Source organism: Anser anser (assembly GCF_964211835.1).
Source record: "Anser anser genome assembly, chromosome: 2".
NCBI classification, from domain to species: domain Eukaryota; kingdom Metazoa; phylum Chordata; class Aves; order Anseriformes; family Anatidae; genus Anser; species Anser anser.
Window position 1 is genome coordinate 112,553,022 of NC_139721.1, and position 23,899 is coordinate 112,576,920.

The 23,899-nt window shown below is 38.6% G+C and overlaps 1 protein-coding gene and 1 long non-coding RNA gene across 3 annotated transcripts in view; both read right to left on the reverse strand.

The window, feature by feature from the left end:
• Positions 1–23,899, reverse strand: part of LOC310895690 (uncharacterized protein) — a 242,327-nt gene that overhangs the window by 84,511 nt on the left and 133,917 nt on the right. The gene's annotated exons all lie outside the window — the stretch shown is intronic.
• Positions 5,340–22,100, reverse strand: LOC310895692. 2 transcript variants are annotated; one of them, XR_014580869.1, is made up of 5 exons: positions 21,964–22,100; positions 10,934–11,066; positions 10,385–10,497; positions 9,839–9,909; positions 5,340–6,910 (listed from the first exon to the last, which is right to left on the reverse strand). It is a non-coding gene; the product is annotated as an uncharacterized lncRNA (long non-coding RNA). The 2 variants fall into 2 exon arrangements; XR_014580868.1 differs by lacking the exon at positions 10,385–10,497.

Below are 23,899 nucleotides of genomic sequence, written 5' to 3' on the forward strand. Positions count from 1 at the left end.
ATGGGTCAGGCCTGAGGGTTCTTGTAAATGGGGTTACATCAGGCTGGCAACCTGACACTAGTGGGGTTCCCCAAGGCTCCATTTTAGGACCAGTCCTCTTTCAATATTTCCATAAACAATTTGGATGAAGGACTTGAAGATTTTTTGAGCAAGTCTGTGGACAATAACTAATTGGGTGGAGCTGTTGAGGGTGGTGAGGCCTTGCAGAGAGATCTGGACAAATTAGAGAGCTGGGCAATCACCAACAATATGAAGTTTAACAAGAGCAAGTGCCAGATTCTACACCTGTGAAGGGGCAACCCTGGTTATACATCCAGACTGGAGGACAAGATGCTGGATAGCAGCTCCTCAGAAAGTGATCTGGGGGTTTCAATTGACAGCAAGCTGAATATCAGCCAGCAGTGTGCCTTGGCAGCCAGGAGGGCCAACCATATCCTTGGGTGCATCAAGAATGGCACTGCTGACCGGTCAAGGGAAATGATTGTCCCACTCTACTCTGTGCTGGTGCGGTCTCTCCTTGAGTACTGTGTGAAGTTTTGGGCACCACAGTATGAGAAAGATATAAAACTGTTAGAGAGTGTCCAAAGGAGGGCAACAAACATGGTAAAGAATCTGGAGGGGAAAACATATGAGGCCACTTGGATTGTTCAGCTTGGTGAAAAGGAGACTGAGGGGAGACCTCATCACAGTCTACAACTTCCTTATGAGGAGGAAGCAGAGGGGCAAGCACTGAAATCTTCTGTCTGGTGACCAGCGACAGGACCCAAGGGACCAACATGAAGCTGCAACAGGGGAGGTTCAGACAGAATATCAGGAAAAGGTTTTTTCACCAAGAGGGTGGTCAGGCAGTGGAATAGGCTCCCCAGGGAAGTAAGTGCTCATGGCACTGAGCCTGCCAGAGTTCAAGAAGTGTTTGGACAATGCTATCAGACACATGATCTGATTTTTTTTTGGGGGGTGGATGATCCTTTGGGGACCCAGGAGTTGGAGTCACTGATCCTTGAGGGTCCCTTCTCCTTATATATTCTATGATTCTATGATCCCAATATCCTCCACCCTCAGGATATGAGTAACTCCCATGGCATGTGCCCATTGCAGGGAGAATAGTCTTGCTCACTTTTGCACACAGACTTAGTTGGAGTCCCCCAGTTGTCGTAGGTAAAATTTTACAGATAGCTGTTGAGCGGAAATACTATTGAGATGGCAAAAGTACATCCTAATTAAGAAAAATATCCAAAACCTAAAAGTCAGGACCACAAACACAGACAGCAAGAATATTCTTTTTTGTTGTTGTTGTTGTTATTTGGTTTTTTTTTTTTGGTTTGGTTTGGTTTGGTTTGGTTTGGTTGTTTGTCTGGTTTTGTTTTTTTCTGTCCTTTGGACATCTAAAGACCCCAAAGCTGCCCAAAGGCTGGCAGGATTGAATTCTGAATAATGGATAAAAAGACCAGCACCTCTGGAAAATAAATAAATAAATAAGACACAACCTTCTACATGTCCTTTTCCAGGTCTGCAAGGTTTCAAAAAGCCAGCTGTGAAAACATCATCAAAATAAATGTCAGATGAAGGTGCTTGTCACCTGAAAGTGTGATCAACAATCCAATGGATTGTTTCCTTTAATGCTAAGTGTACTGCTGCCTTTTGAACTCCATCCTGTTGAGAGAAGCCCGAGAAGTAGCTTCTAGACTTTTGATGTCAATCTGCTCCCAGAGCAAGAAGATACTTTCTTCTTTCTTATTTACTTCTGCATTCACGTTCAGGACTAAAGTGGGCTAGGAAATGGAAATATTACTTGTTAATTCTGGATTTGTCACTAAAATATTGTCCATAACAGCTTATGTGCACTTTTATAACTTCTTTGCATCTACTGTATTCCTGGCTTAGCTTTTGTGTCTTTATTCTGCTTTCTACCATTCTCTTCTCCTTTACTCATTTCATTTGGCCTGTACTTTTCCTTCTGGTGTATCATGCAGAACAAAGGTAAAGGAAAGAAATGGGGAGTAAATATTAATACTCTATAGCAGATCCCATCATTTCTGAAAGAAACATCCAGAAAGAGCTGTTTTACTCAACTAAAGAATCAAGCCCTATGGTAGCATGTTTTGATAAAATCTCTGAAGAGCACACCATTTTTACAGTAAGTGTTAAGAAGAGATGTACTGGAAGATGGCAGAAGCTTACCGTGTTTCAGTATAGTTTCTGTTTAGACTTGTAGAGCATCTATGCTAGTCCTTGATGGGGTAAGGAGTACTTCAGCCATCCCCATAGTCTCTCTTCTTTAAGAAATTAGGAGGTATGTAGAACTTGACTACATTAAATTTGGGTCTTCCACATAATTAGAAGATAGCCAAACACCAGACCAACTTTCTCTTCTCCAAAATGATACAGAGCAATTGCCTAGCAGATGGAGAATTGGACTAGAGACCTGGCTTTGTTGCTTTCTGGTGAAGATTTATGTGGTAGCAGATAAGCAATCCTTCTTTACTGTGCATCAGATTCTCATTTCCAAAGGTCACTTCCTCACCTTTCAGATTAAATTTTAAGATTGTGAAATGTTAAGATATGCTGTACTAGGAGAAGTAAATGCAAGTAAATAATACAAGTGGACTAAACCTAGTATTTCTTAACTTTCATTTGAAGGATCATGTAAGTTTTTGGAAAGGAAAAAACAGACAATTTTAAGAAATGCTGTCATCTTGTGTCTCATTTCAAATCAAAATTAGGCCCTGCTTTGAATGTTCAATTATTACTTTCTCTAATTTTAACTTGTGGTCATATACAAGCCTATAAATTTTCTGCGAGATTTTTTCTTGACATCATAGTCAATGTTATAATGCCTTATGGACCACAGCACACAGAGAATAATGCCTTAGACAAAGATAGGTGTTGTGGTTTAACCCGGCTGGCAGCTAAACACCACACAGCCGTTTGCTCACCCTCCCCCCTCCCTCTCTGGGATGGGGGAGAGAAACGGGAAAGTGAAGCCGGTGAGTTGAGATAAAGACAGTTTATTAAGACAGGAATATAATAATAACAATAATAATAATAATAGTGATAATGATAATAGTATCAATAATAATAATGTGTAAGAAAACAAGTGATGCACAACGCAATTGCTCACCACCCGCTGACCGATGCCCAGCCTATCCCCGAGCAGCCGGCCCCCCACCCCGGCCAGCCACCCCTATATATTGTTTAGCATGACGCCAGATGGTATGGAATACCCCTTTGGCCAGTTTGGGTCAGCTGTCCTGGGTCTGTCCCCTCCCAGCTCCTGCTGCACCCCCAGCCTGCTCGCTGGCAGGACAGAGCGAGAAGCCGAAAAGTCCTTGGCCTGGTGTAAACACTGCTCTGCAACAATTAAAACATCAGCATGTTATCAGCGCTCTTCTCATCCTAATCCAAAACATAGCACCCTACCAGCTACTATGAGGAAAAATTAACTCTGTCCTAACTGGAACCAGGACAATAGGTAATAAATCTTTATGACAAACTTTATGTACAGTTGCTACAGATGACAACATTCAGCATTTTTTCTTAATAACAGTCTTAATGAACATCTATATAGATGGAATGAGCTTGGTACTTATGTAAACAGTAACAGAAGGACTTCTGTAACCTAGGTCAGGAGAAATGTATTGTTTTTTACTTTTGATACAAAAGGAATATCAGAATGCCACATGTACAAGATGTAGTATATGAATTATATTTTCATTATTTCTGACTGAAGCAAAAGGCTATGTATGTAACTTTATTCTCTTGATCCCTTAGGACTTTGAGATTGCCACTGCTGCTGTCATTCGAAATACAAATGCTATTTCAGATCTAAGATCCCAATCCCTTTTTGGAGGAAGTATTTTGGAAGTTTCCAACCCACTTACCTAGCAGGGATATTTTTAATGAAATAAGGCCGACAGATAAAAATTGCATGGGGAATTGGAAGTTCTTACAGCACCCAGAGAACTTCACATTTCCCACCTCTGGTTCCTATATTCTAGTTTGCCAAGCTAGTGTTGTAATACACATCAGGAAGGGGAATAACGCTAATTCTGAATAGAAATCTGCACCCTTCGAACTTACTATTTCAAGTTTCTCTGTAAAGAATGAATGGCTCATATGATTTGATTCTACAGGCAGCTGAAAGTAAAATCTGTTCTGTCATGCTTCGTTGTAAATGACAATGCTTATAATATCTCTGTAAGGTGCAATTTTTACACGTCAATAGAAAGTCGATATTCATAACCTAAGCAATAATTATCCTTTGTAAATGCTCTTTGTTTTGGCTGCCACTTTTATTAAGACTGTTTCAATTCACCATAACCAGGCTCTAGAAAAGAAAAAAAAAATGCAACTCTTTACTCTGATGGAAAGGAGAGAAAAATGATATTTTTTGTATGAAAAATAAATAAATAAATAAATAAATAAAATGTAAAAAGCAGAGGGTGGGAATGTGATTAATAGTATTAGCCTAGTTCTTGAGGTTTTTTCCTCTGCATAAATTCCTGTTGTTTTGAAAAAGAAAAATGTGTTAACATCAAAGAAGGGGGCATTCTATCTCCTCCATACATTATTTCATTTCTCTCTTGCTCTTTTGGCTGTTTAAGTTACAGAGGATGATCTGTGTAACTGCTTCTTTGTGTGGATTACTTACTGAAAATAATTTGCCTTCTTCAAGAAGGGCAATTAACTTTGATTTATATGCCCTAACTGTAAGGAATAGCATCACATTATTCTGTGCATGTATAAGAACCCATCCACACAGAGCACAAGGAGAGGAAAAATGTAGATACAGAGGGAAGGAATTTCTTTGTAGTTGTCATAGAACTACAGACCTAAAGCCTGGGGACTCTAAGCTGGTATTTTTGGCATTACACATGCAGGTAGCTTTGTCTTGTGTTCTTACATTGTTACATATGGCTCCAAGGGAAAGCATACTCCTTTATTATCCAGTTACTAAGATGTACCTACAGCTACATGGTATTTAAAAGCCAGCTTAAATCTTGCTCTTCCATTTTGTTTATTGCCATGAGTTTTTAGGAAGTAGACACTTACACTCACCCAGAAAACCTGTGCAAACTAAAAGCCCTTTCAATCCAGCAAACAGGATTAGGTAATTGGACCTCTACTGCAAGAAATGGCCTTCTGCTGATCTATAACAAAATATCCCACAATCGGATATATCTTCCACACCCCCGGCTCTCCCCAGCGGGCAGCTTACAATGATGCAGTCATAACAGGTTTGACAACCCTTCTAATCCTATATTGTTTGTCCTTTTTGAGAAGAGAATAAGCTCAAAAAGAAACACCTATTTTGTGCATTACTTACACAGAAGCATAAATAAGTAAATAAATAAAATCCTTTATTTCATCCATCATACAGATTACTGTGCAAGGGTTAATTTAGAATAAACAAAGCATACAAGACAAAATATCTTGATCATTCATCTCTCTAAGATTAACTGCAAGTATATCTCCTGCTGTTTCTCTGATACTAAACCACTGTAAACCTTCCTCTTTTCCTTTTAGGGTATCTCAACTGTCAGATTAGGGGAAAACTTAGCAGAAATATAAGAAGACCAACATTCTGAATATCATTCTTCTCTGATAGGCTATATTTGTAGCTTCTCACAAAATGGCAGCTACCTCTTCTAAAAGTGCCCGCTTGTGCTTAATTGGGTCCCACTCCAGAGCAGAGTTAACCATCTCTAAATCTGGAGAAATTGTACTCATTAGTAAAACAGTACTTTAGGAAAGTGACAAGATCAGAACTGAACCAAAACTTCAGTGCAGATATGCACTTTCCATTTCTTCTTATAATGAACATCAAAATATAATACACGAAATTTAATCCAAAATTTGGATATTTATTCTCATCACCTTTAGCTGAAGCACAAAAAAGTACTGTTATGTGTTTCAAAAAAGCCATGCTCCTGAGGTTTTTTTCACACCCTAATCTGGTAGGATGAAGGGGAGCAGAGATGTCTGAAGCACTCAATTAAAAACTCTGCAGATTATTTTCTTCCCCCAACACGATGCTAACCCCATAAAGAGATTCAGGATCAGCCTCTGAATTTTATTTACTTTTCCCACACAAAGTAATTTCTCTGATCACAATAAAGATTCCAGCATCTGCCACCAAATCCTTACTTTCTTAGCTCTTTCTCTTAGCTGAGCCACAAGTCAAGGGTCCTTTTGAAGGACTTCCTAGGTTGTGAGAAAGGCCATAGCATGGGAGATTTGCCCAGCAATATGGTTGTTCATACCCCATAACTCTTCTCCTGACTCATCTGATTCTGATTTGCAACCAATGCTCCTACTGCTGTTGATTAACTCATAATTTTTTTCCATACACAGTCACTTGTTGTTCATTATCATAACTATATGGTTCAACCTCCTGAGCAAAGATAACTCGACAGCATGGTGCTATGCATCACGACTTGTCCACATGGAACAGTTGGGAAGATTCATCTGAATTATCCTTTCAAGTGAATTAGTTGAACCACATTAAAAGCCCAGAACAAATGTGACCTGAATTTGCTTTAGTTGAATTTGCTGCAGAAATGAATTAAGAAAAATTAAATCGGGCCCCTTTTATTTTAAATATGTGATGTTGCAGAGCGGTAATATGGTTTATCTAATGTACTCTAAGTTTATACGTCTGTTAACCTGCACAGGCAAATCTTTACAATCCAAGAATACATACTCAATACAATTTTGCTATAAATGCAAGTTCAGGAATATGGTGGGTTGCTTGATGGTGGGTTGCATAACAGAGCAATCAAAGTACCACTTTCCATTTTCCATCCACAAGCTTCTTCTTTGGATCTTCTGTACAGCCAAACCAGGGACTGAATTCCCAAATTCTAAATGCCCAAATTCTATGACCTCCACCTTCTGAGACCCTCTTCTCCTAGAAAAAAATATAAATCAAAACAAACGAACTTCAAAAATGAGAGAAAGCTAACACAAATTAAAGGAATGGAATTCAGCTCAAAGTACACAGAGGCAAAAGAAACACCCTATCATTTCAACAGAAAGCAAAAACAAGGGGATCCTCTCTGTGCTATTTAAGTTAGCATGCAGACCCTTAAAAATCAATGGATGGCCAGAGGGTACAATGTTTTAAAGGAAGACAGGGGTTAGGGGAGAAACATAAGTTTTTTTTATACGTATTTTTCAAATTAACAAATATAATCCTCTAGGAAAAACATGAGGTGGTCTGGGAAGGGCTCCAATAAGCACTAGGCAGAAAGCCAGCTTTGACTTGAGACACTTAACGAAATGAAGGAAAAAAAAAAAGAAAAAAGAAAAAAAGAGAGAGAGAGATCAGAATCCTTAATGCACTGACGGCAATGATTTCAATCCCAAATTCATTACAGACAAGAAGAAGTCCCGACTGGCAAGAAGGACTTGGATGCAAAACATCTCTTCCAATGACAAAGTCATCAAAAGCTAAAAGCATCCTTTTGTGACCCCAATGCTTCCAGAAGTAAAGATTCTGGGCTGCAGAGGGAGCTGTACATCCACCCTTTTGGTGAAGCAGTTGATAAGGAAAGATGTCCAAATTACAATGAAATCTCAGAGATCCATTCTTTTCTACAGTGGCAGCACACAGACTCTATAGGTCTCAGTGGATCCTTCCATATTGCTGGCTATGTTTCTACCTGTATTTAATCTGTAGGTTTTCTAACAGCTCTCCTCTTGCTATGTTGAAACTGTTCTGCCTGACATTACAGTTTTGTCTCATGTGCAGGTACTGTTTAATCAGAACTGATGCAGTACTTCCATTCTCATTTAGCACAAAACCTGTCCTTCTTCCAAGGTGAAGAGCTGAACAATAAAACAGTAACATGATTTTAAAATCTTGTTAACTAATGACTACACCTTCTTACACATTGCAATAAATTGCTCTGTCGGCACAAAGAATGCCCAAATGGGTATCTGCTTAATTTACCATCAGTACCAAGGAGATAAAAAGTTTAGCTGAATACATTATGGCCAAACTCTTCAAAATAAGTTTGATTTTATAGTAATCATATAGTCATACTGTACATACTGATGAGTAATGTTACCACTGCAGTGCATGAATATTACATATATTTGGAATCTGAAAAGGTTTCACAGTGACCAGTGAGTCTGTAGAATGTGCAGTGTGCCTGATAATTTCATTAATCTAAACTGATGCTTGATTTAAACAGAAATGGAACAGAGAAGCCAGCTTACAAAAGGCAGTGTTTTTTCCATTTAATAGATAATTAAGCAGACTGAGTGTATATGATTCAACAAATTCTGGTGCAAATATGCCCTTCCTGCACAACACAAGCTGCAGGAGAAAAAGCTAGAAATTCAGTGTGCATATGTTAAACACCTGTCAATGCACCAAAATTTGGGAGTCCCAGTCCTGCATTATAAACAGAATAATACCTAGGAGGATTATAGTTTATGAATAGAAAGTGGCAACTACCTTTATGGTCATTCCAATTTAAATTCATGGTGATTTATGATTTAGATATTTTCATCCAAAGTAAAAGCCTGGCTTGATAACAATGGAGGCAATTTCAGGTGATCAGTACTACAGAAGCAATCCTAACATGCGAGTACTTGAACATGGTCCTGAAGTAGCCCCTATAAAAACCTGGTTGCAATGACATTTATCAAAGAGAGCAGTCCTGACAAGACCTCTGAAATACTGTGCTTCAGCTGAGAACAACTCTTGAGCTTTCCTGGGCTATGCTAAAGCACAAACAGCACATATTTTCAACCAAATATTGCTGGACGTGAAAGGTAATTATTTAGCCATTTTTTGACAATCTGCTTTGAGACAGACCTAATAAGACGCTGAAAGCAATTGTGTGATTATATCAGGAAAAACACGCAAATAAATACTCTAGAAAAATTATTAATGAAGTAGAAGAGACATTGCAGCTGGACTGTCTCTGAAAGCTTATTTCTCAAGGTCCCTGCCTTGCCCAGTTGTTCTTTAAAGTCACTCAGCAAGACTCTGTTTTGACCAGAGATCACAGAAGACTGATTTACAGTTCATTTTTTCCCTTTCATCTCAAAATCTATTTTCCAGGTTACCTTAGTCCCAGTACTCTTTAAGATCGTTCAGAGAATAAACAATGTAGAATATATAAATTCTGACTACTAAACATAAATATAGATCATCATGAGAAAATCAAGCAATTAAAAAAAAAGGAATTAGAAATGCAAACATTTGACATACACATTTAAATATCAGAACACTGCGATGAGTTTTTACCCTGACTTACGTGTGTGCGGTGAAGGGAATAAACACGGACAAAGATAAATACTCCCTCGCTTCAGTCAAACATAATACCTTCTAGAGACTGGTAAGTAAAAGTCTCTGAGGGCATCTGAGTCCTAAATTTGGTTTCTCTGGGGAATTGTCATCTCCTTGGCTTGTACACCTTTAAGTAAGTCAGACGTGGTATGGACCTTTAGAAACCACAGCTTATTTCTAGTTCAAAGAAACGTGGAGGAAACAACTTTGGTTTCTTATCTATTAGCCTTGAAAACACCATCTTGGGGTTCTTCATCATGCCTTGAGTTTGAGAAAGAAGAAAAAAATGCAGCTCAAGAATAAAATTCAGGTTTTGTATGTTCCAATTAACTGAGAGCAACAGCAACACAAGTTGGTGCTGTACTGTGTTGCTTCAAGAGAAAGCTAATTGCTCTGTTGCTATCAGAAGTAACATATGCAGCATATATATGGTAGATGTTGATCAGTGCTGCTCTGATGGGCAGTAAAGGCCATATTTTTATGTGACTCTACTAGAAAATGCCAGAAATAATGAACAGAATAGTATAACATTACCTTAGTATACAAGAGAGTTCAAAGGCTGTTCCTACTTTCCAGTTATTTCAGGAGTACAGAAGAATAAATCTCTAAGAGAAGAAAAATGATTCAGTTGTTCAGCAAGAGAAACAAGACTTTTTTTTTTTTTTTTTTTTTAAATGTGTGGACCATATATTTCTACTAAAAATGCTAGGTATTTTCAGGGCTAGTTATTGGCTAAAGAGCACAGAAGGAATACATTGGAAAGTATTTTAAGGTTGTCCTGTTTGAGGCTGGGAGAAGTAATATCTCAGTTTGCCTATAAATTTCAATCATCTTCTTTCTAGGAACATGTATAGGACTTATCACCAAGGTATCTTGGCAGTTAAATAGCCATATGTCCATAACGTTCTCACAATTTTGCATACAAATGCTGTAATTCTCTGAATTCTCTGACAATTTCTGAACTCACATTTAAGACTATGGGTCAGCAATGCTCTCTTTATTGAGGTGGAACAGAAACACAGCCACTGCTTTTACTTGTGCATGCATGTGCATATGTCTTTCTGTCACCATCATACATACCCAGGCGGCGAGGATAACTGGGAAGAAGGTGCTTATCCACAGCTGTACCATCTTTCAGAGAGAAAAATCCCTGGTTGCAAGGTACTCCTGCTCTGTCTTTGAGCATTTACACACTGGGAGCAGTAGAGAAGGGGGAAAGATGAAGATCAAGCTAATAGAAGAGAGTTTCTTCCATTTCTCTTCTTAATCTGCCATCTCCACTGATGGCAGATATGTGCTGTTTGAGTACCCACCCATTGTTTCTCCACACCCCATCTCTTTCTACACTAACCATAGTCCTTAAAGCTAAAGTAACTAATGCTCTCTCTCTGGCCCAACAAACCACCCTCTGTACAGTAGGAATTTGCTTTAGTTACCTCAGAAATTAACAATCTGACAATGAAAATTTCTAGTCTTCTGCCAGGCCTCCTCGCACCAGCAACATTTGCTCCTGATCTTAGTTGTCATTACAAAGCTTTCCTAGGCTGGAGACTTTCACCTTTTTGCCTGAAAGTTACAAAACCAGAAACAAACAAACAAACAAACAATACCAGACACAAAACCACTTACACAACCATGCCAGCATGGTCATCAGTCCCTCGCTTTGGGGCTTCCTTGCAGGAACATCTCTATCATGAGTCCGACTACTGCTGCTGAAGCAGGGGAAATCAGGGCAGGTTACAGCGACACACTCTCTGCACACCTGGTAAGTGACAAATCAGGGAATTAGGCTCAGAACCCAATGGCTAATTTACTGCCAAGGAGATTGAAGTGGGGCCCAGAGACTGCTCTTTTATTAGTATTCCAGATCTTGCCACTTTGCTCTTTACTGTGGCTGGGCAGGTGCTCTGCAGCTGCTGCTGCTCCACATGAGGAAGCAAATATTCTGTCTTCTGTGTCCCAGAAGAAGAAAATGTAGCCTATGAGACATAAAAAGAGATTTCCTGTGGCCTCTGTAGAAACTGGGAATAACTTAATGGTACACTGGTTAATAAGCTGGGAGAGAGAAAGAGCAGTGGAGCACTGAAAAAAAAAAAGATCCCATGCATCTAACGTATTTCTGGAAAATGATCGCTTTCCCACAAGACATATGATAACAACTGCCTTAACTGACTGTATAATGCCCCTTCACAGAGACAAGGCCAATCTATGTGATGGATGACACTAAGCCCAGAAATGCATGAATGTTCTCCTTGGGCCATGAAGCAATAATGTCTCTGTGCTAGAGTTACTGCCACTATTAAGAGTAGGTGCAATGTATTAATTATATTCATAGCAGAAACAGAAGCAAAGGCTGAGGCACAGAAACATAATAGTATTGAGACTGTCATCTCCCAGTCCAAACTCCTCTAATTAAGTCCCAGCTGATGTGTCCTGTTCAAGTCTTTAGTCTTAATTTCAGGGGGGTGGCAGGGGCTGAGGTAGAAAATGAAAGCAAAAAAAATGCAGTTAAAGTCCTATCCAAGTAAGAAAGGCCAGACATTTAGGAGGATTTGGGGGGATTTTCATTTTGATCTGAAGGGGTTGGTTGGTTGATTTTTTGTCTGGGAATTGTCTGCTGCCCTATTTTGAAATTGACTGACAGTATTCACACTCTAGAATGCAACTGACTCTGAAGCTAGACAGGACTTGCTGCCTTTTAGGCTCACTTCACACATTATAACCCAAGACTTGCAGAAGAACAAGAGCACAGGAAAAATCGTGTCATGAAAGTAATGTTATAGCCCAGCACCAACAGAAGGGTTTGGTATCATGGCACCTTTTGGGGCTATTGTATTTCCAGTTCCCGGAGTGGAATACATTAAAAAAAAAAAAGTGTCTGTTTCTCTGTCTCCTCTCTGCCACTCTCCCTTTTTCTTTTGGTTTGTTGCTGATGTTTTCTTTGGTGGTAGTGGTTGTGTTGGTGGTGGTTTTTTGTTTTGTTTTTGTTCAGTTGTTTTTGGTTTTGTTTGATTTGGTTTAATGGTACAAATGATCTATAAGTTCCTTCTGCATGACGTTTCAAATGAATTATTCATTTTAAGCAAGTAAAAAGAAGGCTCCAAAGGCAAAACTGGAAAAATTTTAAATCTACCTTTTACGTCTACATTCTGAATTAAATTTCAGATTTTTTTTTTCTCCCAAACTAAAAGCTTCAACCTGCTACTGATTACTTTGCTTCAAGAGGAAGAAGTTAGAAATTCCAATCCTTCTCCTCCTCCTTATTCTTCCCTTTGCTGACAGACTACATGGAAAAAAAAAAAAAGAAATTAATTACAAAGGCAGACATACTTGAAAAGAAGAAATCACAGTATTTGGACAGATACTTTTTTTTTTTTTTTTTAATATTTTCATTTCATTTCTGTTTGCCCGAGTATATATTTCATTCACCTACCTTGCTGTTTGTTTCCTTTTTTAAAAATTAAACTAGTTTTCTTGTAGATTTATATATTTAATTTTCTTGGTAGGGGTGGGGAGTAGGGGGGATTGTTGAAGAAATCGTTAGTCAATGGTTTATACAATTGTGATTTCATTTTCCTAGGTTATTAAAAACTAATAACATGTCATTTAATTAGACTAGATGATGAGAATCTACTAAAAAATTGGAAATAGACTTAAAACTGCCTATCTTCTTCCTCACTATCAAGCAAGACTTTATAACAAATAATTATTCCTTATAACTGAATTTAATAATTACAAAGGACCTCATTCTTCATTATATTCACCATAGCTATACCTGTTTCCGTAAGTTCTCATTTATTTGTACCAAGAGTACTATTAAATATAGTATTAATTTATCTGAGCAGGGTATGGAAAGAAGTCCTTAGAGGGTATTATTGGTAATGGTCTGAAACAAAGCTTTTTGCTTATCCAGAGAATAAGCCTCTATGAGAGCCCACAGTATTAACTCTAACAACACCCCATCACAGCACTCTAAAGACCTGAGCAAGGGTACAAGGTGTGAGGTGAAAGAGCCATTCAGTGACCATGTCCATTCAAAGCACAGATCTTGTGCTGAGTCTTGAACTCAGATGAAAATTACTGTCAGATGGGACATGGACCTCTTTCCCTAAGGAAATGAACCGAGACCTCCATTTTATTTCACATAGCCTATTTAAAAGCCACTAGATAATAACAGCCTTCAGTCACTGCCAACCCATGGTGAATTTAAAATAGTGACTTAGATGGGAAAGGTTCTATGTCATAACCCTCTAGGCATATGGTCCCTCTATCATGCCATTTATTAGGAAGCTTGGCCCTGGCATTACATTTTTTTGTACCATAATATTTCATGCTATATTGTCCAAGGTTAATAAAGCCTCATTAACAGTTGCTGGTAGACCCCATAAAGATCTCCAAGATTTAATTTCACAATAATGGCAAAGAACCTCACAATTTATTTTTCCCCATCCAATCTCAAATGCCCTACAGCAAAGGCTTAAATGTGGAAGAGAAGGGAAGAAAAAAAAAAAAAAAAGCTATCAGTTGAGGAAAAGTCAAAAGTAGCAATGGTCTCCAGGTCACCATTAGTTATGGAACCATTTGTCATGCATAAGATATTGGCTAAAAGTGCCCTTCTTCTCTTAATCACTTAGAGATCTCAGGAGGGAGTGTATAATCCTTCCAGAAATGTAAGAGGAAAAAAAATATACTTGTATGTCTTAACTCTTCATTTAAGGAATTCACATTTATCTTTAAAAGCACTGAGAAAACACTGTCCTGCAGAAATAGACATGCAGGTTGTAAAATGAGGAGAGGACAGAGAAAAAAGACACTCTAATGTAAAGTAAATGTTTTCTTCAAGCACCAGATGATTCATTCTGGGAGTATGTCTAATATTGTTTCAAGAAAAAAATCTGACTCAAAGACAATGATTTTGATTTGTTGCAAACGTTGTTGCAAAATTCCCATTGGCTTGACTTGAACCAGAATTTCATCTTTGACCCCACTCAGCTTTCTGTAGTCCTCTGAACTTCTGAAAACTAAGCGACCTTTCTCTCAAGATCTTCTTTTATACAGTCACAAAGACCTCTGCCTTGGTGCTTTTATGTTTGAATTCTAAATGTCACTAAAAATTGCTGAAAGAAGTATGTTCTTCCAAAAGAATAAGGTTCTCTAAGCACTGGGGGTTGGCTTGTTTTCTTTTGTTAAAAAAAAAAAAAAAAAAGTGGCTTCTTATAGGGCTCTTCAGTATTGGGAATACAGTAGAAGTTCATCACTCCTTTCTTAACTTGTTTAATGGCAGAACAGCTCTGGAACGTTCAGCAAAGAAAATAAGGTAATATATCAGATGAAGAGAGTTCTTAAAGTCTGATATTAAAGAAACACATTAGGACTTTCAAAAGGAATAAAACAGATATAGCTGAAGGATTGTGCCAACAGATCATGGCAGGAATAAGATGCTAGTATGTTCTTATTATCTATATAAATGAGGAGAGCAGTATACCCAGCGTCCACCTTTGACACATGGCAAAACTTTCCTCTGTATGCATACAAAATTCTGAAAAAAAAAATAATATATATATATATATGCAACATATCTTCACCAGAGAATTTGCAATCCAAATAAATGAAACACACAAAGGAGTGGAAGACAGGAGAAAGGTTGAGCAGCAAAATGATTTGTCCGAGATCACAACCCTAGCAGACACAGAAGGAACTTGAAACCTCCTGGCTCCTATTCTACACTAAATCTAGAGGAGAAGGGGTCAGGTCTAGTTTGATTTTCTTCCATATAGTCATGCCTCTTCACCTCTCCCCTGCTCCTGTCCTACTCCTCAAAATTTGTGCAAAGATTGAAATTATAAAGCAGAACAGGTAAGCATTATACTGTTTAGAACAACAGTGTATATCAGTGTATATCTTATTTCTGTAATACAGAATTGTGATTAAAGAATTGTAAAACATCTATTCCCTCAGTTTTACACTTACAAATGGCCAAGCACAATTTCAGCTTTATATCCTAAAAATGAGCGGAAAGACTGTAGGTTTCCATATTACTCCCCATTTGAATTTAGGCAGCACAATTAATATTACATATGTTCCACACATTCTTTCTTGTTTATTCATAAATTACCAGTATGTGAATTTTCAAGGGTGGCAAGATAGGAAATCTGCCTCAAAGAGAAGAATTTAAGGAATTGATCAGGTTATTATTAGTCTTTCATATTCATAATTTTCTCTCTTCTGAAGTAACTATAGCTAGCTTCCCCTGTAAACCATCAATTGAAAATACTTGATTTTGAGCTGCAGAAAAAAAAAAAAAAGATAAAGATAAAAAAATACACATCCATCAGCCACATCAACCGCTTTAAATAAGAGAAGTGGGATGTATTTCATGTTGAAGCCAAGGAAGAATTGAAGCATCAAGGGTAGCCCTTTCTAATGTCTATTCATTTATCTGCAATTCTAACATGATGCTGAAATCTCAAGGATCAAATATTTGTCATGAAGAGATATCAGTATGAAATCACACACATAAAAGGGAATAGATTTCCAGTAATACCCAGGTTATTGCCACTCCTCTATCACAGGAGATACATACCTAAAATCCAAGTGAGGTAAGGGAGAAGTTGCAAATGCACATGTAAGCCTGTAAAATCCTGGGATACATGAACATGTTTGGCTGGATGTCCCACACAGGAGATTTACTTTCAGGCAGTGACCTGAGGAAGACCTGGGCACTCACAGAGCTGCCTAACACTCAAACATTTTTAGTTTTTGTTTTGTTTTTTTTTGTTTGTTTTTTTTTGTTTGTTTGTTTGTTTTTACTTTGACCTTGTGGAGAATTAAGGTTTCCTTTGGGAAATTTAAAAAAAATAAAAAAAAAGGAAAAAAATAGTGAATGAATTTTCAATGTTTAGCATCCCAATAGGCAACATCAAGAAAAATACTGTTTTGAACTGACTTTTCTTTCGGACTCCAAATGGTGGGGAAGGTACATGTTCTCAGTAGAAGTACAATACATGTTCCTCTCCTCCTCCCTTCACTCTGCCCTCTCAGCACACAACTTCTCCAAATTCCCGCTGAAGAAAAAGAAAGTGGGTTTCCCATCCTCCAGTAAAGAAAAGCAGGAAAAGGGATGAAGAATTAAAAGCAATGTGTATGCTGTTAAGTGAAGACATATGTGATCTGCTCTGCCCACACTGACATGATTAGCAGCAAGGCAATTCAAATCCAGAAACTGCAGAGGCACATCAGCTTGGGTTCAGAGCTGTGATCGTATGTGATGCCTTTCAACATGTTCACATTTCTCTTGCACTGCTTATTCTTGCTCCATCCCTTTGGAAAGATTATCCAGGGTAGTTACTTGCAATAGCAGGGGTTTAGACTCAGTGACCCAGAAGGTCCTTTGGTCTGAAGCTCCTCTAATTCCCTCTCGCCATTCTCCATAAGCTGTGGTTTTCCAAGTAATAGCACAATCGACCTTTCCTTACAACAACATCTCGTATTGAAAGCAGAAATATTTGTCTGTGTCCTAGCACTAAGTTGTACTACAGTGACTAAGCAAATTAGCATACTGTTTGTGCACAAGGACACTACAGGAAAAAAAGGGAACTGGCACCCAACAAAAGAGTTTTATCTATGAAATATTTTATTTTAGACTATTAGGCCTGGTTTTAAGTTACATTTTAACCATAAACATGGGAGAAGCTGCCCCAGATGGTGAATGTAAAACGTGCTGTAAATTTTAATGAAGCAAATAAGTCACTAATAACCATAATGCCAACACTGCTGTGTTTTTTGTAGATGTTAATAAAGCAAAATTTAAAAGGAGCATGCAGCATTCAAATAAGTGCCTAAGACGACTAATATAATTTGCTAATTCAGCTATTCACACTTTGATTGCGCAGCCCCTGGTCATCTGCTCAAGTACAGCTGCTTCATGTAAAAACAAATTAAGAAAAGTTTTATTGTCCACCAGATGTCCCAGCTTGTAATACTTACTGCTATATTTCAGGTCACCCAAAGTTCAGGCACATTTAGAAATCAATTGTTTTTGGATGACCAACCTTGTGACAGTGGTTGAGTCACTTGGGCCCTGAGTTTCAGCCCACCAGGAGGTGGAGAAGCTCTTTTGTAGTGAAAGGAATGTGCTTTCATGTTATGAATATCATAGGCACCCAAAACAGGTAATTACTAAAATAGCTCCAGGGAAGATCTGGAAAGAGCTGCAATGGGAAGAATTGTGACAGCATACACCCAGCCCCATAAGACCATTGGCACAGCCCTACAGAGATTGCTTTTTTTCCTTAAAATGGATTTTTTACTATTATTTAAGAAAAGTCATCAAAGCACAGGCACAGCACCCACTGCTATTCTGCACCATCACTCTCACTGCTCTGGATATAGCCCATATATACAGGGCAGCCTGTGCCTCTCCCTAAATCCCATGTAAAAATCAATGCAGCAGAGTTAATCACCTGTAGCTCAAACATCTTGTGTCATGGAGACCTAATGGTCTTCTGTGTATTGCAGGTTTGAAATCAGCAGGCAACATTTTGTTTATGGATTTTGCAGTGCTGATGTCTAGGTAAAGGATGGATGGAAGTGAAGGAGGGCTTGTTTCTACAAACACCTCCTCCTCCAGAGGACAACAGTGAATGGAAGGAACCCGTGCAGAGCCAGGAACCATTGCCAGAGGTATGTCAAAGGCAAAGCTGTAGCACAGACCCCAGCACCAGGTTCTGATTAGGATGAATTGAGAAAGCTGGCGATCTTAAGCAAGGGTGCACCACAATCAAAATACTGTGCCTCTACCACACAAGGTACAAAGCAACCTGAAACTTCCCAAATGTGCCAAGATGTTTCAGAGCAACTTTTTCTTCAGTGGGACCTGAGCAGCCTGTCTTAGCAACACAAGCATCTGTTTCTCACCTTCTACAATGATTTGCAAGCAGCAATATCTTGACAGGAATATCTTGCCAGGAATAACATTGTGCTACTATACATAATTTACACAGTGCTGCAGAAGACAGAAAAAATTTACATTTTTTCAGACATCTACCTCTCAGTGTAAGGTTCTCAGCACATTGAATTTTTGTAACTGCATGCAGCCAGCCTTACATGAGGCTTAAACTTGCATTGCAATTAATAGACCAGTCACTTGATCAAAATATTTTCTACTTGACCTTCACGACTGTTAGCCCTAAAACAGAAGGGGAAGAAAAGAATAAATAAATAAATAAATAAAGCAGATTAGTCAGCTACTTATGAACTTCAGATAAAAACAAAATTCTTCTACAAAAAAGGTAGAAGAAGAGGACAGAGGTGCAAGGAAAGTGAGGGACAAGAGGAGACAGGAAATAGCAGTTCTCAGCAGAGTCAGGGTAAGAGAGCAGGGAGCAGGTCAGGAGAGAGACTTTGTGCCTCATAACCATCAAGTCTGCCATATTCTATGGAGGTCCAAGCATCAGGCTTTTCAACCTAGAGTAATGTTTACATTGTGCAGCCTCTGTGAGGACAAAGGTGAGCCCAAACTATTTAGTGCCAGGATGGCACCAGGGCTGCCGTGGAAACCAGCCTTGGTTGCAATCACTCCACCTTTGTTGACTGGCAGCAACATGAAACCAAGAGCCACTTCGGGCCTTCGTACAGGCTCATGCAGACTAATCCTCTCAGGGGTCATCCTAATGAATTAGTAGTTACTGGATTAGGCAGGAGAGAGACTGCAGCTGAAAGCTAACCAAGACTCTTCTTATATCTGTGTTTCTAAGCATTTGTTTTAGTTTCAGCTATCAAAAGATTTTTTTTCCCTTTTTAATCATCTGCTTCACTGATGTCCTATTGATTTGAATAACAGCTTTTCTGAAGAAATATAAAATTGGATTCTATCTTTCTAAGACTCAGTGTCAATTTTAGGTTATTGCCAGCTCTTACAGTTGCATTGTGAGGCAGAAAATAACAGGTATTTTTCAAGCCGCAAGGACTAGAGTCCTGGGATTATACAACTGAAAACAATATTTGATCCAAATCTAATGGCTCAGAAGGCAAATGCAAGGATACCAAGATTATTTGTCAAGTCCCATTTTTAGGCCAATTTCAGGAATTTTTGAACATTAAGGGTTGAATGTATTGCCAATATTATTGCCAATTCCTTAAAACCAAATTTGTCCCCTCTGGTGTTTCAGTCATACAAACAGCACTGTATTCGCAGACAGACAGTGTTTACACTTTCAGTAACAGATTTTGTTATCTAAGCTGACATACAAGCAACTGTTAGCTCATTGAGCTTCTTTGAGCATTTATCATAAAAAAGTAAAACTTTTTATTATTTTTCTAATGCATACAATTAGAAGTCACCCTTTAATATCCATTGTCATAGTTTGAATTATCCATTATATAGATTATTACTAAACACCTACCATTGGTTCTCATTTCATTTGCAGTTTCAGTAAAGGCTTAATTCTCCTATCTCAGTGGAGTTAGGTTTTGCTTGCACCAGTACAAAGTAAGAATTAGGACCTCCACTTTCTAGCCTATTTCAGCAGGTCCAGGTCTGATCTTCGCCAAAGTCCACAGAACTTAGAGTCACACACAGGTACCTTCAGGAAAAGGCAGCCTGAATCAGATTCTTAGCTGTCAGGCATCTGGTGAAAGCAGTAAATCAAAACTGATAGTTTCAGTTAGGTTCCATCTGAGCATCTCACCCATATGGGTATGAGTGAGCAGCAGAGCAGGGAAAGTATGAAAACCTTAAGAAGTCAATACAATGTATGGGCAGGATGATGCAACTTTTTCCTAAAGCCCCGCCCCGCCTCCCCCTCTTTTGTTCCTTGCTGCTATTTCTAATAAAGGTTTTTCCTCTAGATTTAAAAATTCTCTGCAGCCTACATAACAGTAGCTAATACTTTTTCTTCAACTAACTATAGTCCCCAAGCCACAGTACTGGTTTAAGAATCTCAGCCCAAATACAGAAATATGGCTTGATATTCAAATTAGTACAAATGTATTAGCATATGTTTTAAACTCTTGGGAATTTTGTTCTGAAGAGGTTTTTGTCATCTGAAGCTAAATATAGATTTGAATTCTGGGAACACCTTTGCTGACTCTGATCTGACCGGAAGACTTCCAGGTTGGATTTGTTTCAGAGATCTAGACCTACTCCTTTCTTGTAAATATATAAGTGAGAAAGAGATAAAAGTAATATTCAAATCTGAAAAGTAAATATATAAATCTAGAAACAGAAAACCCAAACAGAAGAAAAATGGACAAATTAATATATGGGAGGACTGCTGATGGATAAGTCTGAAGTGCACTTTCAGATTTCCCTTAAATCTAAAGTGCAGGGAAACTTCTGATGATGTTTCATCATCAGAAATCTATAAGTACATTTGTCTTTTTACAGTCAGTGCTCTGACTGTGATATAAATGTGTATATATCTGTAACGTAATGTAATGATTCTCTTCCTTCCCCTGATTCTCACCCTTTACAGATACCTAGCAATATGTACAGGGTTAGACAGATACTTCCAAAAATTGAGTGTGCAGGGTCTATGGAACACAACAGGAAAAAAAAAAAAAAAAGCATAGGCAAAGGTTTGGAAATTAGTGCAACACAGGTGAAATTTGCTCTTGCAGCTACTGCAGATACAGTAGAGGTTGCTGTATATGGACATTACCATCTAGAGGTCCACGTATCTGTTGCTATGTACCGTGATACAATGTGTATCCAGTTATGTGCTATCTGTCTGTCTTCTGTATAGATCACACATTCCAGTTCATTCATCTACTGAGCACCCTCAGAAGAAACAGATGTATCATCATTTTCTCAGAGATACGGGAACTGTAGCAAACATAATTTAAGGCCTCCATCAGACTGTTTTTCATAAAAAATAAAAATAAAATAAAATAAAATAAAAATCCTCATAAATATTAAAAAGGTAAAAAGCAGAAACAAAAACATACCAGAAGTGCAAACAGTAGGATCACTGAGATGCAGACTATTTAAATGAATTCACATTTGACTGAAAACCCAGGTTTATTCACTTTGATGCCACTTATAGCAGCTTCCATGATCATTTTATTTTTATCTTTAATTTTTAATTCCAACAAGACATACTACTCTTTAAATTAAAAGATTATCTATCATTCCAACCTTTCAAAAAAATGTATGCATCTAAACCTAGAGTGATTCTGAAAACTTTACGTTAAGTATGAATCCATAGCAGAAAAAGCTAGACGGACCAGTAGAAAAACAAGCTTATAAATGCTACACATAATTTAAGTCTATCCATAACTAGTGTGTTTAAAAGTTGACTAATGAAACCCATTTCATTTAAGTAAGATGGTCTCCTTTTGCATTATGTGTCTGCTTACTATTCTTGGCCTGCTTGGGCAATACTCTGTTAAAATCCCATTTTAAAACCCATGCTTGTTAGATGATATTTTAATGTAGTCAGTATTCATCTCCAGAGTTTTTCCTATGAAAGAACTGTGTCTGTTCTGCAAAGATAAAGCAAGAACACACAGAGATTCAAAACCTCTCACAGGGGGACAGAGGTTCAATGCTAACATTTCTGTTCTCTGTGCTTCTTCATTAAGCAGTCTGTTAATTAAAAGCCCTTTTTTGGGTTTTGTTTGACAGAAGCAAAGCATTTGATCTGCTAAACCCTTTATACCTGGTCAGATGATCATCCCTCTCATCCTCCATCACCAAGAGACCACCTGGAATCCTCCTCAAACACCAGTTCTGCTTTGGCGTCCACAGGGATATTTGCACAGCGTGAATTTATATTAGCTAATACAGCACATTTACCTCACCTCCCACCTTCACTTTGTCAGAAGATGTCTTTTCACCTGCAGTAGGATATTAACAGCCACAGGGAAACTTTTTTCTGGCCTTGTCTGTGCAAGGTGGTGCAAGTCACAATCTAAGCACAGCTGGGCAACTGCTGCCCAAACATTAATACCTGTGATAGATGAGTTTATTTGAAGGTTCTATTAGATATTAACGACTGGCTCAAAACACCTGTTTCACCACTGCCACAAGAAGGTCATCTGACTGGTGAAACACCAACCATCACTCATCGGCCAAGCATTTATAATTGGCTAATTGTTAACTTTTAGAACTACTACTCTGCTCTTTCTGTTTATGTACCAAGCCTTAAGAAATGGGGAGCAGAGGGGCACACATTTAAGTCACCTGATGGTGAACATATGCCAATATTTACTTGTACTTTCCGATGCTGTTCCTGTTCCCCTCAAATGCAAGCAGTTGCAAGCAGAATAAAAGAAAATCAAATGAAACTGTCCAGCTGACTTTGCTATGTACTTCTAGAGATGCAGCCTTCTTCACAAGCATCTGTAAAGACAGGAATCATTCTACATAACTTAATTCATTAGAAGCTAAACACCTAGTGTCACTTGTCAAGGCTGACTGTACATCAGGTTGGCATGCTAAAAGGTGATTCATTCCTCTTATCTTAGCATGGGACTAGAAGTGCATCTCTGTCTCTGAACTTAATATAGAAACACCAGACTCAGCTAATCTGTGGATGGCTAAAGATAGCAAGGTTGAATCCCTTCTTCAGCTCTGTTGTGTAGACCAGCTGTGATCCAAACCAGCTGCATCAAATCCAGTCTCAGCCACCAGAAAATACAGGTGACCTTGGCTCTCATTCAAAATCATTTTGTTCTCTTAATTTATTAAGTGAAAGTCAAGATGACAATTAGAGGAGCAATATTACCAGATACTACAGCAACTCCAAAAGGAACCATGTATACAGTCTGGGAACAGGCAGGCTCCTCAAGGGTTGAATGACCAACAAAACTCAGAAGGAACTCAGAAGGCCAACTGCATCCTAGGCTGCATCAACAGAGGAGAGGCCAGCAGGTCAAAGGAGGTGATTGTTCCCCTCTGCTCTGCCCTTGTGAAGCCCCACCTGGACTGCTGCATCGAGGTCTACGGCTCCCAGCACAAGAAGGATGTGAAGATGTTAGAACGAGTCCAGAGGAGGGCCACAAAGATGATCAAGGGGCAGGTGGGGCTGTTCAGCCTGTAGAGAGAAAGCTACAGGGTAACATTGTTGCAGCTTTTCAATACTTAAAGGGGACTTATAAAAACATGGAGAGCAACTTTTTGCTTAGGCAGACAATAACAGAACAAGCAGGAATGTTTTTAAAATAAAAGAGGGGAGATTTAAATTAGATGTTCGGAGGAAATTCATTACTATGAGGGTGGTGAGGCCCTGGCACAGGTTGCCCAGAGAAGCTGTGGATGCCCCATTCCTGGAGGTGTTCAAGGCTTGGTTGGATGAGGCCCTGAGCAGCCTGATTTGATGGGAGGTGTCCCTGCCCATGGCAGGGGGGTTGGAATTAGATGATCTTTAAGGCCCTTCCAACCCAAATCATTCTATGGTCTCTTGAAACCTCCTTCAGAATGGGCTGGGTGGAAAATGTTCCTTTCTCATTTTCCCATTCATTAGGGAGATGATGGACATTTCTCACTTGCAGGATTCAATTCTGTCCCTTCAAAACTATGTCCCAGATACACAAAATGACTTAGAAGTAGGTCACGTTGCAAGACATCAGGATATTCTCTAGAAGTGTATTATT